This window comes from Mus caroli, chromosome X (assembly GCF_900094665.2).
Source record: "Mus caroli chromosome X, CAROLI_EIJ_v1.1, whole genome shotgun sequence".
Taxonomy (NCBI): Eukaryota; Metazoa; Chordata; class Mammalia; order Rodentia; family Muridae; genus Mus; species Mus caroli.
The window spans coordinates 42,046,908-42,062,067 of NC_034589.1; positions in this window are offsets into that span (position 1 = coordinate 42,046,908).

Sequence of the window (15,160 nt, forward strand, 5' to 3'; positions counted from 1 at the left end):
ATAACTTCAACATTTTACTGGAAAAGAGGAGCTGCTGTTAAGAACTATCTGAGAAAACTGTCAATGTTTCTAAAGAGTTTAACACAGTGCCTGGCACCAGGTACAGGTTCAGCAAATGTTTGCTGTTTAGGAGCCCTTGTCCTAGCCAACAATTGAATCTGGTTATAAGCTGAGCTCCAAATTCCAGCTACTGTCTCTCAGTTGGCCCATATCACATTACACGGTCCTGGGGATGACAATAAAGGAAGGCTCCATAAACCTGCATTCTCACTAAGGGTGACCCAGTTGGAGGTTCCTTGGTGCCTCTCCCCGGTATCGGTATCTATCCTGGCTGGGTGCCTGATGTGCACACCCTTACGTATTCAGGCTAAGGCTTCAGGTCAATGTGCTAATTTTGGATTCCAGCTCTCCTGCTGAAGTTGTTCTTAGAGGAAGGGCTAGATTACGTGTTCCTGCCCCAGAGAAAAACTCTTCTCCAAACCAACTGGTACATATAATATATACGACACAGTGAGACTTGTACATTTCACCCCCTCCCACTCGAGAGTGTGCAAGCACCCACGTGCACACACACACACACACACACACACACGCACACACACAAACACACGCACACACACACACACACACACACACACANAGAGAGAGAGAGAGAGAGAGAGAGAGAGAGAAGCTTCTTCCACTCAAACTCTAGAAGCAAATCCCTCCACAGTAGGGAGGCAGGGAAACGTAACTGAGCCCTAGAAGACAGCTGGGCAGCTGGCTCAGCCCCTGCCAGGCACTTTTCCTAGTAAGGGCATCCTTTGGGCTTCAATATCCAATTGAAGAGAGAAACCATCAGGAACTTCATGACTGTTTCTTTTAGCCCCGATAGCAATGTCCCCAGAACCCTTTAGGAGGATGTATTTAGAGATCTGTTGGCACTCACTGACCGGGTCAACCAGCAGCTGGTGCCTGCTTGCTGCCCTCTCCCTCTTTCTTCCCACCCTGATTGGTGTATTCGCATCCACAGAGATAAGTGAGTCTAATATATCCATGGTCTCTGTGAGCCCTGTGAGGCTTAGGAATGCCCTCCACCAATATTGTTGATAAGCCCTGACCCTCTGTGCTTCAGCAACCTCCCCACTATTTCCTTTGTTCTCCTGAGAGGCTGGAAAAATTGTAGCTCTGCCACTGGAAGAATGTGTGAAGAATGGCTTTTCTTGGTGATTCCTAAACATCCCTATGTGTCCATTTCACACATTTTTTCCTTGTCCCTACTATGTGTCTAGCATTGTTCTCAATCCAAGGCATATGGCTTAAAAAGAAAGAGAAGGAAAGACTGGAGACAGATTTCTGCATGCACCTTAAGGCTGAGTGAAGCTAAAATGTCAGTGTTGTACATGCTACATGCCAGGCATTGTTTTGAATGCTTTACCATCTGTTAGCTTATCTCATCTTGTGAACTGCATCATAAGGAAGATAAGGAATATCGTCTCCATTAAACTGAGAGGGAAGCTGAGGCTCAGAGATGTGTCATGATTATGGTAAGTTGGATAGCTTGCCTGAAAACTAATGTCCACCCACACCTCACACTATGACTTTATTGGAAAATAAAAGTCTTTGAAGATGAAATTAGCTAGGAGTCTTGAAATCCTTAGTGTGGACACAAAATCCTGCATCTCAGCAAAGGAGTATGGATGCTCAGAGACACCACGGGGAAGGTAATGTGAAGATGGAGATGCAGAATCGAGCCCCATGTCTGTGTGGCAAGCAGTGCAAAACTTGCAGATTAGCCAGTAGAGGTTCAGAGGAAGACAGAAAAGTTTCTTCCATGGAGCCTCCAAAAACACCTCAGCCTCCATATCCCTTGATTTCCACCTCTGGGTTTCTTGACCAGGGGGAGGATAACCTCCCATTGATTTAATCCAGCCAGTTTTGTGGTGACTTGTTATCCCAGCTCCAACAAAGAAACACAATTGACTTTCAGAGCTAAGTTCTGAATCTAAAGAACCCGGATCTCGAGTCTATCCTCCTCACTCCCTACCGCCTCTCAGAGCTGTGTAGAGAGGACTCTTCCACTGGAGAAGCTGGAGAAGGAACGCCTATGTTGACCCCAGGTGAGCAATTACTGGGTAACCTTTGGACCTTGTCTTTACAATTAGGAATATGAGCTACAGTGGATCTTTAAGTTCCCTCCCACTCATGTCTTTTTATAAGTCTTTGATTCATGGTATTGGGATGGTGGAGGCACAGGGGGAGTAATGAGAGTGCATTGAGGATAAGGGAGGCAATAATAAACAGCATATGCAATTGACTGGTTTTTCAGAAGTCCTATGGGTAAAACTCAATTAAAGAAAATGTTTTCATTAGCTTCCATTTCCATGTTGCTTCTCTGCATCTTCTGTCAGGATCCCCCTTCTGCCCCTCTCTGCATGCATATGCATCCCCATGCCTACACATGTACCCAGAGATTTCTCACTAACCCTGGAGATTAAGCTCATATTTATGGATTTCAAGCTGGTACAGAAGAAAGGGGTTAAGGGTCAAATGTCCAGCAGTTCCTGGCAAGGAGAAAGGCATTGTGGGGAGGGCTCTGGAGACTTGGGGATGGAAACAGTGTTATTAAGTATGTTCATTAATGAGCACAAGAAGGAAATGACTAATAAATTGATGGAGGGAGGCTGATGGCACCGAACCACTTGGTTAATTAAAACCACCAAGGTCTAAGAGTGACTTTGAAACCCCCCTCCCTGAGGATAGAAGTGGTCGATAGGAGGCAGTTAAGAAATGTAAGTGAGAAAGACCATTCTGGGAGTAATCGTTGAAAGGTTATCTCTTGTATGGAGAAGTATCCAAGAGTGGGAAAAGACAAAAGGCCAAGATGCTGCAGTTAAAAGTTTTTCCTGATGTATTTCTTCTAGGTACTAAAAGTTCATACCTGCACATCTTTTTCACTGGTGGGGTGCCTGCTCATAGCTGTTTTTCTACTAGCTGCTAGGAATGGATATTGGACCTAGGTGTAGATGATCATATGACATACACTATGATAGCTCATGAAGCCTTGGTGATCTAGATCAGGTGTCAGAGGATGTGAGGGTCTTCTCTCTTGTTTGGAGACATTTGACTCCGAGTGTCCTAGGCTGGAAATACACTCCCTTAGATCAATCTCCAAAGGTCATCTCCAATGGCATCCTAGGAAATTACTTTGGAAATTGCCACAGCAACAATTCAGGCACTGGGACGGCACTTAGGGGGCAATGACCAATACTTCCTAGGATGGATGTAAAGGCTCGGTAGTAGACTCTTCTTAAGGCTTTTTCTCCTGGTACAGAAGTCTGGAATGAGACTATTCCTGGCATATCAATCTTCCTTCCTTTCCTCATTTATGTAATGGGAGTAAATATAGACTCAGAGCATTGTTTTAAGGATTGAATTTGTAAATAATCATATGCTGTTCTGAGCATGAAGAAAAGCCTTTGCCATTTCCATCTAGATACCCTTTATCATAACCCAGTGATTGTCAATGCAGCACAGTGACAGCACCCTTGCCTACTATTAATGGGGACCTGAGTTTAATCCCTAATGCCCCAAAACAAAACAAACAAAGGAAAACTTTCAATAATGCATTGCTTCTTCATCCTATGTTCCTTACCTCAGTTTCCAACATCACCTTTAACCTAGTTTCTTAAACTCTAACTTAAGAGTCCTCCTCACTCCCCTTAATTTTTCTTCAACCACTGAACTAAATAGATAAGCACGTTTTAGTTTCTCTTCCTTAATCCCTTGGATCCAGTCTCCTTTTCTCTCCTCTCTAGGTCCTTGTCTTCATCCAGACTACTACAACGGCGCCCTCATTGTTTTGAGTGTGTTTACATCTTCTGCAACAATTTCTCCACAATGCAAGCTTTCTGTCATATGAATCTGATCAAGAGATTGAGCACTGCCAGTTGCCATTTATTTATCTATTTATTTATTTAATTTACATTCCCATCATTGCCCCCTCCCCAACTTGATTCCCCCCTCCCACAGTTTCTCAACCCATTCCTCCTCCTCTCTGCCTCATAGAGGTTGCTTTCCCCAACCAGGCCACTCCCTTCCCTGGGGCATCAAGTCTCTTGAGGGTTAGGTGCATCTTCTCCCACTGAGGTTAGACCAGGCAGACCTCTGCTACATATTTGCCAGGTCCTCTGACTAGCCCGTGTATGCTGCCTGTTTGGTGGCTCAGTGTCTGGGAGCTCCCTGGGTCTGGGTTAGTTGAAATTGTTGGTCTTCCTATGGGTGCCAGTTTAAAACTTTTCAGTGGCTTCTCAGTTCCCTGCACTGGTTCTGGAATTTGAACATCTGGTCTTGTGCATGTTAGCACATCATCTTAGTGCTGAGCTATACTCCAACCGCAAAGTTAAACTGCCTCCTCTCACCTCCAGTACTTGTAATGATTAAACCCAGAATTGTGTATGTATGCTAGGCAAATAATCTATCCCCGAGTAACATCTTCAGGTCTCCCAGTTTCCATGACTACTCTCTTAATTTTGTACTGCAAGGAAACTCACTACTTCAGCCTGTGTTTCCTCCTCTCATGGTAAACTCAAGCCTTATTGATGCTGGTTCCCATCATAGCATGCTATTTTACTTTCCACACTTTTTCTATGTGCTGTTTTCTTTTTCTGTTCTTACCCATTGAACTCTTTTCCAAAGTCAGGCTCAAATGCACTCTCCTCTGGGAAGCCTTTCCTGTATCTGCCAAGAGGATATTTTGATGCTGTGTCTATGTCCTCATTGTGTGTATCAGTGACCCATGTCTACCAATTCTCTTGTTATCTAAACATTGTCTAGGGACATGTCCATTAATGCCACTGATCTGAGTGCTATCCATCTCCCTGCAGTGGTCAGGCTAAGCTGCCTTTGTCAAAGCAGTAGAATCAAGGTGCTCAGCTGTGGTCAAGCTGTGGGGCCAACTCTACTCTTCCTTTTTCTCTGGTTAGCTCCGAACCACACTGCTCTTCCAGAGAACCTGAGAAATGTAGAAAATCGAGGTGACAAGAACTGGTGTTGAATAATCTGGTGTTACTGGATAAAATCTCACAGCAAGCTCTGATCAGCTTCCTGTCTTTAAGATAAATAACCCAATGTCAATGGGGCTGCAGTTATCAGCTCTTCTAATTGAATGTCAAGATCCTGCTTCGGGGAATCTAGGGACTCATGTGCTCTGTGCTAACCTCTACCTCAGGGTATGTTGTCTCTGGTTGAAACTCATAGAAAAACTGGTATTGGTTGACTGTAATTTGCTAAGTCCTGCTGTAGGTAACTTACAATCATAATCTTGTTTAATCATCATAACAATGGTATCAAGTGGATATTTTCATCTCCAGGTGAAGCATGATAAGGATCCTAATGGCTGGACAGGAGAAAGAACTTAGTCCAGATTATTCATCTGACAAAAATAATGAATATCATTTAGTAAGTGCTTACTTTATACCAAGCAATGCATATAACTCAAGATGGGTAATAGTCAATCTGGACAATTCTGAAAATTACCTATACTGTCTCTATATAGTTGGGTACAACTGGGATCAGAGTAAAGATATGACTAATATATCAGGATGAGGAAGGGGTGGAGCTGCAACTACGAGTCCATGTGTGTCTTTCTGTCTTTAAATCTTATCAGTTGCCTAGTGATCTATATATTCTTTGTCACTTGTCAGAATATATTTCTTTGTATAGGAAAGATGTCTCTTCCATGGCAAGGCAAACAAGTATGGTGTATTAGCATAGGGCACAGATAAACCAGAGAATGAAATCTAAGAGTACATAGTTCAAACTTCAGGGCCATGTGCCAGCTGAACACAGTGCTGGGAAGGTCTAGGCCATTTTCCAGCATGTGCTGCCTCTTTGGACCCCTGAGGCTGGCAACTTTAAATCTCCAGCCTGTAGATATAAGCTACTCATCTGAGAATGAAGTGTGTTTTCAGTGAGAACACATAATCCTATCACAAGTCCACTATTTTAAGAAGTGATTTGGTTGAGCAAAGAGCGGGGATAAAAGATGGAACATCAGCTACTTTTCTATGTGGTCTTTCTTGGGAGACACAGGGTTGATAAATCCAGAGCGCTTATTGTGACCCTTCCTGGGAGCTACTAATTTGTGTGGCTACTGGCTTCAGTTTCTACATGAACTGAGTAAGATGACTGAACAGAAACCCTCTAACATTCTTTAAGTTTGAATCGTAGGAACTTCTGTGCCCTTAAGAAGCCAATACAGATTGGCAACTAACCTGTTGAATTAGTCTGTAATATTACTGGGCCAGCTCCCAGGTCGGTGTCAGCAGGGCTGTGGACCAAGTCTTGGACATAGCACAAAGTTGGGTGCTTCATCTTCCTTACAGGCTCTTAAAGTAAGTGGACTGATGGAATGTACAGGAAAATGATGACTCTGGGAAACTCAGTGAGACCATTTAGTTCCACCCCCAATACCACCCAAAGCCACAGCCAAATGAAATGGCTTTTGGAACAGGATTGGCTCAATCCATTAAGGAGATGAGCATTTTTATTAATTGGGCAGAAAGTTTCAAAGGCAGAAAGGTCAGTAACCAAAACCCATAATTAAACACTGTAGTGTGGGAGCGTGGGGGGGGGGCAGGGGTGGTCCTTTCCCAAGCTTGATGGTAGATTCTCCAGATAAATGAGGCAGCTTGACTACAGTGGAAAGTACCAGCTTTGAAAATGGCATTAGCACCAGTTGGGGCTACTGTCTTCCAGCCCTCACTACTGCCACTTCTCTTGGCTATTCCATGTGTTGTTAGCACATCCTGATTAACTTGTCTACTTTCAGAATTTGTTTCCCCCCTTTTGTTTAATGTCTATTGTCTTAGATGCCATGGAACACTTCAAGAATTCCACAGGGTCCTCCCTTGCTCCTTGCTAGTCAATACTCTTGTAAGACGTGAACATTTGTCCAGATTCATAAAGGGCTTGTTAAAACACAGATGTCTGAACTCCTTGTTCATGGATTCTGATTCAATAGATCTGCATGAGGACCAGTAATTTTCATTGCTAACAGGCACGCAATTCTGCTAGATTTTTGAAAATACGTTTGCATCTGACTTCTCTCAGCACTGATCAGATTTACTTAACCATCTTTTTGCTATTTTGTACTACATATTTATGTGAAACAACATTGATGGTTATAATATTACAATATTGTTCCATCATAAAGAAGGTTAATGATGCTTTATGTCCTGGAGTATCCAATATTCAGCCAAGCTTTAAGTCTTTATAAAAATAAACAAGCATATTGACATCATCAGTATGCAAATTTGCTTTTATGTTTACTTAAGGGTAAAATTATATGTATGCCAAAGAATTTCATTATCAGTAAATATTTTATTTGTATACTTTATAAATTGATATATATATATATATATATATATATATATATATGGTTAAGTAAAATTTTCTCATATATCTACTGTATATATGGATATAAACAAGGTTAAGTAAAATTTTCTCAGGGAGAAAGGAGTTAAAAAAAATCAAAAGCCCCCTGTACTGTCTAGCTTGATGTCAGCTTGACACAAGCTAGAGTTATTTAGGAAGAGGAAATCTCAACTGAGAAACTGCTCCCACTAGATTGGCCCGTGGGCAAGCTTGTGGTGCATTCTTTTCATTGATAGTTGAGGGGGGAGGGTTCAGTTCACTGTGGATACTGCCGTGCCTGAGCTGGTGGTCCTGCGTGCTCTAAGAAAAAAGGTTGAGCAAGCCACTAGGAGCAATTGAGTAAGCAACAGTTCTCTATAGCCTCTGCTTCAGTTCATGCCTGCAGGTTCCTGCTTGAATTTCCCCCTGGGCTTCAATGGATAATGAACTACAAGCTGTAAGATATAGCTGCATATGAATCAGAAGATGGTCTAGTCGGCCATCAGTGGAAAGAGAAGCCCATTGGTCGTGCAAACTTTATATGCCTTAGTACAGGGGAACGCCAGGGCCAAGAAGTGGGAGTGGGTGGGTAGGGGAGTGGGTGGGGGAGTGTGTGGGCGACTTTTGGGATAGCATTGGAAATGTAATTGAAATAAATACCCAATTAAAAATATGAAAAAAAAGAAAAAAAAAAGATATACACCCTTTTCTCCCCAGTTTGTTTTGGTAATGGTGCTTTATCATAACAATAGAAACAGGATCTAAGCCACCTTGTTATAAGACATAGGAAAGAGCTTGGAGTTTATTGTAAATACAATCGATCCAATAGAAACTTTACAAAGAGAAATTTAGAATGTGATTCATATTTTGAAAATATCATGTTGGCTAATTAGAGCTGTGGTTCTTATTCTTGACTATATACTAGACTCACCTGGATACCTTTAAAAATTGTAAAAAAATTTTTCATAAGGGTTATGGGAGCTGAATATGGTCACAGTACAGGATATACATGTTTGAATTTGTAAAACACTTAAAAGAAACAATGTAAATGCTGTAATTTTTTTGGTTTTTGTTTTGTTTTGTTTTGTTTTTTAATACAGTGTTTCCTGTGTATCCCTGGCTATCCTCTAACTCACTCTTTAGACCAGCCTGGCCTTGAACCGAGATCCACATGCCTCTGCCTCCTGAATACTAGTACCAAAGGTGTGTGCTACTACTGCTCAGCTAAAAATACGAATTTACAAGTCTATCTTCCTTACATTTTGATGGTTTGGAGTAGATCTTTGGCATTAAGACTAAGGAGAGTGAGAACTGGATATAGTTTGAATATGAAATACTGTGGAGAGTTTCCATGGTCTATATAAGTGGTAAGGAGAAAGGATGTGACTCATTGCTTTGGGGTTTATAGTAGGTATAGTGTAATGTGCTAAAATGAAGAAAACTTAGATAGGAAGAATAGATTAAGGGTGGCATATTCCCTTGTGGACATGTTCAAGGCTTCAATCCTACACAAAAATCTACAGGCAACTGGGGAGAGCTGGGAGTAGGAGAGGTGCTCCTCCCCAGGAAAGAGCACACCAATTGGTTGTCCACCGCCAAATGGTCAGCCTTGAAATCATGTCCACAAGTGACATTGTATACACTCAACAGGCCATAGTTAGGAGTATATGTATATACATATACATATGCATATACACATTCAATAACAATTAGTTTTAAAAGGAACAATGAAATTGAAGAGGAATAGGGCAGAATATATGGGAGGGTTTGGAAGGAGGATATGGAAGGGAAAATGTTGTAATTAAAGTACAATCTCAAAAAGTTTTTTTTTTAAAGGGTGATTAAGGAAAATAAAAGATGATCAAAGACACAGACAGGACTCAACAGGCAGGAATCTGCAGGCATATCATATGGACCTTTATAGGGTAGCTCTTCAAATATCTGTGGCTACCTGAATAAAGGGAAAAAGCTGAATGAAGCCGTGCGAACCACCCCCCCTCCCAATTTCAGTAAGGAGAGAACCTTCCAGATAAAGTAGGATATGGCCTGACACCCTTTGTTAAAATGCAAACTGTAAGCTAAGAATTTGCTATCTATTATCTCCTGTAATGTCCCAAGTCACTCCAAGTGTTATTTACTCCTACTTTAGAGGTGAAGAAACTAAGTCCAGCAGGGGAAGCAGTTCATTCAGACTCAGAAGCAAGTCAGATACATTTGCCTGCCATGAGTCTTTATCATTCGTTTCTTCAGTTTCATCATGCACCAGAGTGTATACCTCTGGCATACCAAGAGTTCTTTATTCAGGTTCCACAGAACCAAGATTGACAGGTGGAGGGGGAAAGGTCCCCTTTTGTGAGCTGGATCTCCTGAGCTCCGTCTTACTAACAATTTGTTACAGTCCCTGTCTCCGAAACAGAGATCTGAAGAGGTGGAGGAGTCATTAAAGAACAAAGAAGCCTATCCCCAGAGTTGGGGAAACAGAGTAGAGGGAGGCCAGGTAGTTTGCCCAAAAGTTACAGTGCAAATTAACAGCAAAGTCAGGCTAAACCTGAGCCAAGGCTGGCCTGGGGCTCTATTACTTCTGTCCTGGAGTTGCGAGATTTTTCAGAGCAGCCTGTAAAGATCCAAATCTATGTTTACATACTAACGGAAGTATAAAAGAACAGGGAGGGGTGCTGTCCTCTCCATAGGGCTAGGGTTTCCACAGGCATATATATGTCTCCACCAAGGTGGTGGCTTTTGAAAAGAATTGGTATGGGTGAAAAGAGCAGAAGGAATCCTGAGGCTATAGCGAACTCTGCCCAGAACTGCTGCAGTCACGTCTTCGTCCCCGACCCAGCACTCGTTTCCTGTGACAGACAACCTTACAGCCCTCAGCTCGGGGCTGGAAAAAGACACAGGACAGTGCTCCTTAATGAGAACATTTGGGAACCTGGGAAAGGTTAATGATCTGCAGCCTCAACCATCCGTCAGCTGCCCAGCCAGAGACAGTAAACACCCTTACTCATCTAATTAGCAGAAAAGGCTGAGCAGGGGCTGAAGACCGGGCGGGGGGAGCCTTGGGGATTATAGACTAAGTGTCCACCCACTTAAAACTGCTGAGGGCGGTGAGCAGAAGGCACAGGTTGCCATTCTGGGTGGCAGTTAGGAGGAGGCCTTACTTTCAGCTGGTTGCCTGTACCCCTGTGGTAAAGACATGGCTATTTATTTACTGAGGGCCTCTCTGTGTCAGCTACTGTGCTAGTTAGATCTATGTGTGTGTCATCTTAATTTCCACCTAGTAACACTGCAAAGTTTTTACACCTCTTTCACATCTGTTGATAACACTTTATATACATTTCCATATTTCAATATATCTAAATCTCCTAGAAGATTGTTGGTATTGTCACCATTTTATGAGAGCACTGATGCTTAAAGTACACATCATTGGTTCATTTGCTGATTTTCTCAGTAAAAGTATGTTGTATATATGCTCACCTTTTGCCAAACACTGTGCTAGGCACTGAGGATATAAAAGTTGAAAGGGCAATAAACACACATTGGCCCCTGGAGCCTACTGTGTAAATGGCGGGGGGGGGGCACCCACCACAATATTACAGATGTAGTAAAGGTGTCTAAGAATAGCATCTAGTGCAAAGATAAACTGGAGGAAGGGTGGTAGTAAGAAGGCTGCGGTGAAAGGTGCCATGGGAACTAGACCAGCAACCTTTGCTCATGATCATCCTAGTGTCTGTCCATGGACAGTCAGCCTCTAAGGTGTATGATATATTGGGAACCCAGCAGGAGAGACTTCTGTAGGCACCAGTGTTCATTAGATTTTGGGTGGTACCCTTCCTTTCTAGCTGCCACAAGTGATTCTAGCTCCCAAGAAGAGGAGTTAGACTTAAGAATAGCTTTGTGTTTGCTACAGTCAATGGGTGACCCAAGGCAGGGGAATTGGATTGTTGACATGTGCTCAGATCTATGCCTGAGTCCTGGAAGGAGATGCTTCAGGGCAAAGACTAAGGCAGTGCTAGCTGATAAGCTCAGAAGACTCTTTGAGAGCTTCTGGGGGAAGATGGGGGAGGAGAAGAGAGAGAAGGAAGAAAAGGAGAGGGAGAGAGGAGAGTGGGAGGGGGAGGTAGAAGGGAAGGGGGAGAGGAGGGAGAAAGAGAACAGAGAGACAGAGGGAAAAGTTATATAACAGAAATAGAAAAATGGCAGAGAAAAGGTGTGGCACTGAACATAGAAACAGAAAGTGACCAATAAATGTTCAAAGTGTGACAGAGACAAACAGGGGCTGTGGCTTACAGCTGAACAGGAGGAGGAGAAAATATTGATGTCATTCCTCACTCCGTTTTAGACTGTACAGACCACTGCAATCAGGCTGCACATGGCAGCTGCAACCCCAAACAATTACTCTTTGAACTGATAATGAGCCTCATCTAATGGGCAACTGAAGGGTAGGTAAATATGTACTGTGTGAATCTGCATTGGTGCATGTAGAGTTGACAGAAACCACTACATAGTCATGTATCATCCACCTCTTTCCCACACCCTTCCCCTTGTAAGGTTAGCTTCTTGTAAAACTGAATGACATACTGCTTAAATGAGGGATTTTCTTTTCTTCTTCCTTCCTTCCTTCCCCCCGCCTCTCTCTCCTTCTTTCAACTACATGGAATTCTCCATTTAAGAAAAGTTTCCATTGAAAAGTGACGTCCTGTCATCAGAGCAATAAGAAAATGTTGTGCTCACAGTAGGACTACCAGAAGACTCAAGCTTGCATCCAGGCTAAAACAGGATTTAGCTACTTATTAGCTCTGTGACCTTGAGCTGTTTCATTAACTTCTCTGAGTCTCAATTTCCTCCGTAACGACGAAGTGGCTGTATTTAGTCCTTGGCCACTTTCCCATTAGAGCACGTGCAAGGAACAGGTGTAGGCTGGGCCCCCAAGGAAATCTATCTTGATGACCTTTCATTTGAAAGGGTAAGGGGAGAAGAGGGGATCAACAGATCAGATCAGAAGGCAGTGTGGAATGAGGCAGGGGTATAAATAAAGTAATGTCTAAATAAGTCAGCTGAAGTGGAATGGGCCGCTGGAAACTCAGCTCTTGGTCTGGCTCTCTTAGCCCAGTTGGCTGACTCTGGGAGGGGCCATCTCCATCTCACACATCCCTTGGTTCCTTTTTTGCCTTCCATACATCTTCCATTACTCTTCCAATTCATTATTCACAGGGTTAATGTAGTTTCACCTTGCAATGGGGGAAAATACCTCCAATACCCCATTTTTTTTTCTTTCCAATGGGAAATTTCACTTGTATGGTGAAATATGCTGGTGTCAAAAGGCCTCATGAAATATCAGGAAGTATTCATGAAGGGTCCTGAATGAGAAGACACCATGCATGTTTATGGGAATGAACATAGAGCGCAAGGCCTGATAATGGGGTTCTTCAGGCCAGTTAAAAGCACTTTGAGGAGATGTGACCACATATTACTTGACTGATTCCCCAGTCCCAGACCAGCTGTTACCTCTGTGGTGACACTATTGCACTAGGCTCTTCTCAGGCTTCTTTACTGCCAATTTCTTGCTCTATTCCATTTACCATCCTTCACCTTTGTCTTCCTACACCCCAATGTTGATCATGTGTCTTCTATACTTGACTATGAGACTTGCGAGAACAGACACTGAGTCATCTTGTTAATTGGATACTTTTCTGTGCCAAGTACCATGGTTTTTTTTTTTTTTTTTTTTTTTTTTTTTTTTTTTTTTTTTTATAAAAGAAGTGCTCAATAAATGTGTGATAGATGGAGACAGGAACAAATCAATATCACAGGCCAGTCACTGTGCTAATCACTACAGGGTGGTTCTCTCCTGCCCTCCCAGAGTCCACAGTGTTAGCCTCTGTCAATGAACTTATCCTACAGCTTCTAATTGCTTGTTTATTAAACCGGGAATTTTGTGTGGAACTTGGTGTACTTTTCTGATATACTTTTAGCCTAGCACACTGCACAGTGTTGAATGCACAAGTTATTCATTCCCTAGAAATATAAATCCCTTTCCATCCCTAACTGCACATTTTGTAGTTGTTGCCTGGTCACCTAGTATGAGAAAAAATCACTATTCCAGAATTTAGAATTTTTTTTAGTGAACTTGACAGGCAAAACCCCATGAATCTGATTTAGCCTATGTTTTAGTGGACAATTTAGTCTTACCAATTGATAGAAACAAAGTTATTGAAACAAATGCCAAGCCAGGATAAATCACAATTAGAAAAATTAAGCAGGGTAAGAAAGGTCGAGGCTATAGAGTGGATTGCTATTTTGTCTGACCACTTCAGAGAGAATCTCTATGAAGGAGGTGACACACAGACTAGTCCTGCACAGGTAACTGTTGAGGCATTCCAAGAAGATGGAACTAAAATTGCATGTACTTTAATGCACAGAATGTGCAGCAAAAATTCCTGGAATAGGAAGGAGAATGATGTACCTAAAACATGTTGAGGAAGAAAGTGGAGACGAGTGGGACAAGGCAGGGACTAGACTGTGCAGGATTGTGGAGGCCCTGGTAGGGAGCTAACATGCTATTCTAAGTGAAATGAAAAGCCAACAGAAGACATTTAAGCAGGTAAGTGGCAACAATTGATTTATGTTTTTAATAGATTTGTGAACACTGGTAAAGAAAGTCCTGGAGGCAAGATTAGGAGAGAATCCAGTTAGAATGCTTGTGTAGTAGGCCAGGTGACGAATGAAATTCATTCCTCAGTGTTAGTGGTGGAAGTGGGTGGGAATGGTTGCGTCAGTTTATCTTTAAAATAGAGAGCAACAGGCTTGTGGATAATTTGGATACAGGGTAAGGGAGAAGAACAGAGTGGAGAAATATGGGGTGAGCCTAAGGATTTTATGCAGTTTAACTCTCAGTTTTCACATCTTGCTTCCAAGTATGTCCTCTGGGAGGCCTTCCTGATTTTGTTTTGTTTTGTTTTTTTGTTTTTTGTTTTTTGTTTTTTTACTTTCCCACCAGAGAACTCAGTATCTCCTCCTCATTACCAGCATCCCACTTTCAGGCAAGATAGAGACACGTGTGCACATCTGTCTCCTCAACTCAACTACTGAGAACCCTTCAGAGATGCTAATGGGGTTCATTTGTACAGCTGCCCACAGACCCAATACAATGACTTCAACCAAAGAGTTGACCAATAAAATTGATATGATTGAATGGATTAACTAAATTGAAGCTGTTTATTATCACTTCCCATGTATGGTGACAAAACTCTCCGATCATTAAACGGTAAGCAGAAGAATTATTTCAACATTACCAGCTCTTAATTACTAAAGTCCTCTTGATGGATGGCTCGGCTTGAATTACTGACAATTTGTGGATTAAAATGTGGTCCCTTGATTAAAAGAAAGCTCATGTGTTGAAAGAGGGACGTGGAGAGTGGATATTGTATGAATCATCTTCTATCAGATCAGGATCAGCTGGAGAAGCTAGGAAAAGTGAAGCTGATCTAGAGGAGGACCAAACTGTTGCTTACAAAAATGACAAAAGTGAGAAGAGCTTAGTATTTGGGAAGAGAATGGGTGCTTATAGTTCTGGGTTCACATTTCTTTTTTTTCCAATTTTTTTATTAGATATTTTCTTCATTTACATTTCAAATGCTATCCCAAAAGTCCCCTATATCCTCCCTCTGCCTTGCTCCCCTACCCATCCACTCCCACTTCTTGGCCCTAGTGTTCCCCTGGACTGGGGCATATAAAGTTTGCAAGATCAAAGGGCCTCTCTTCC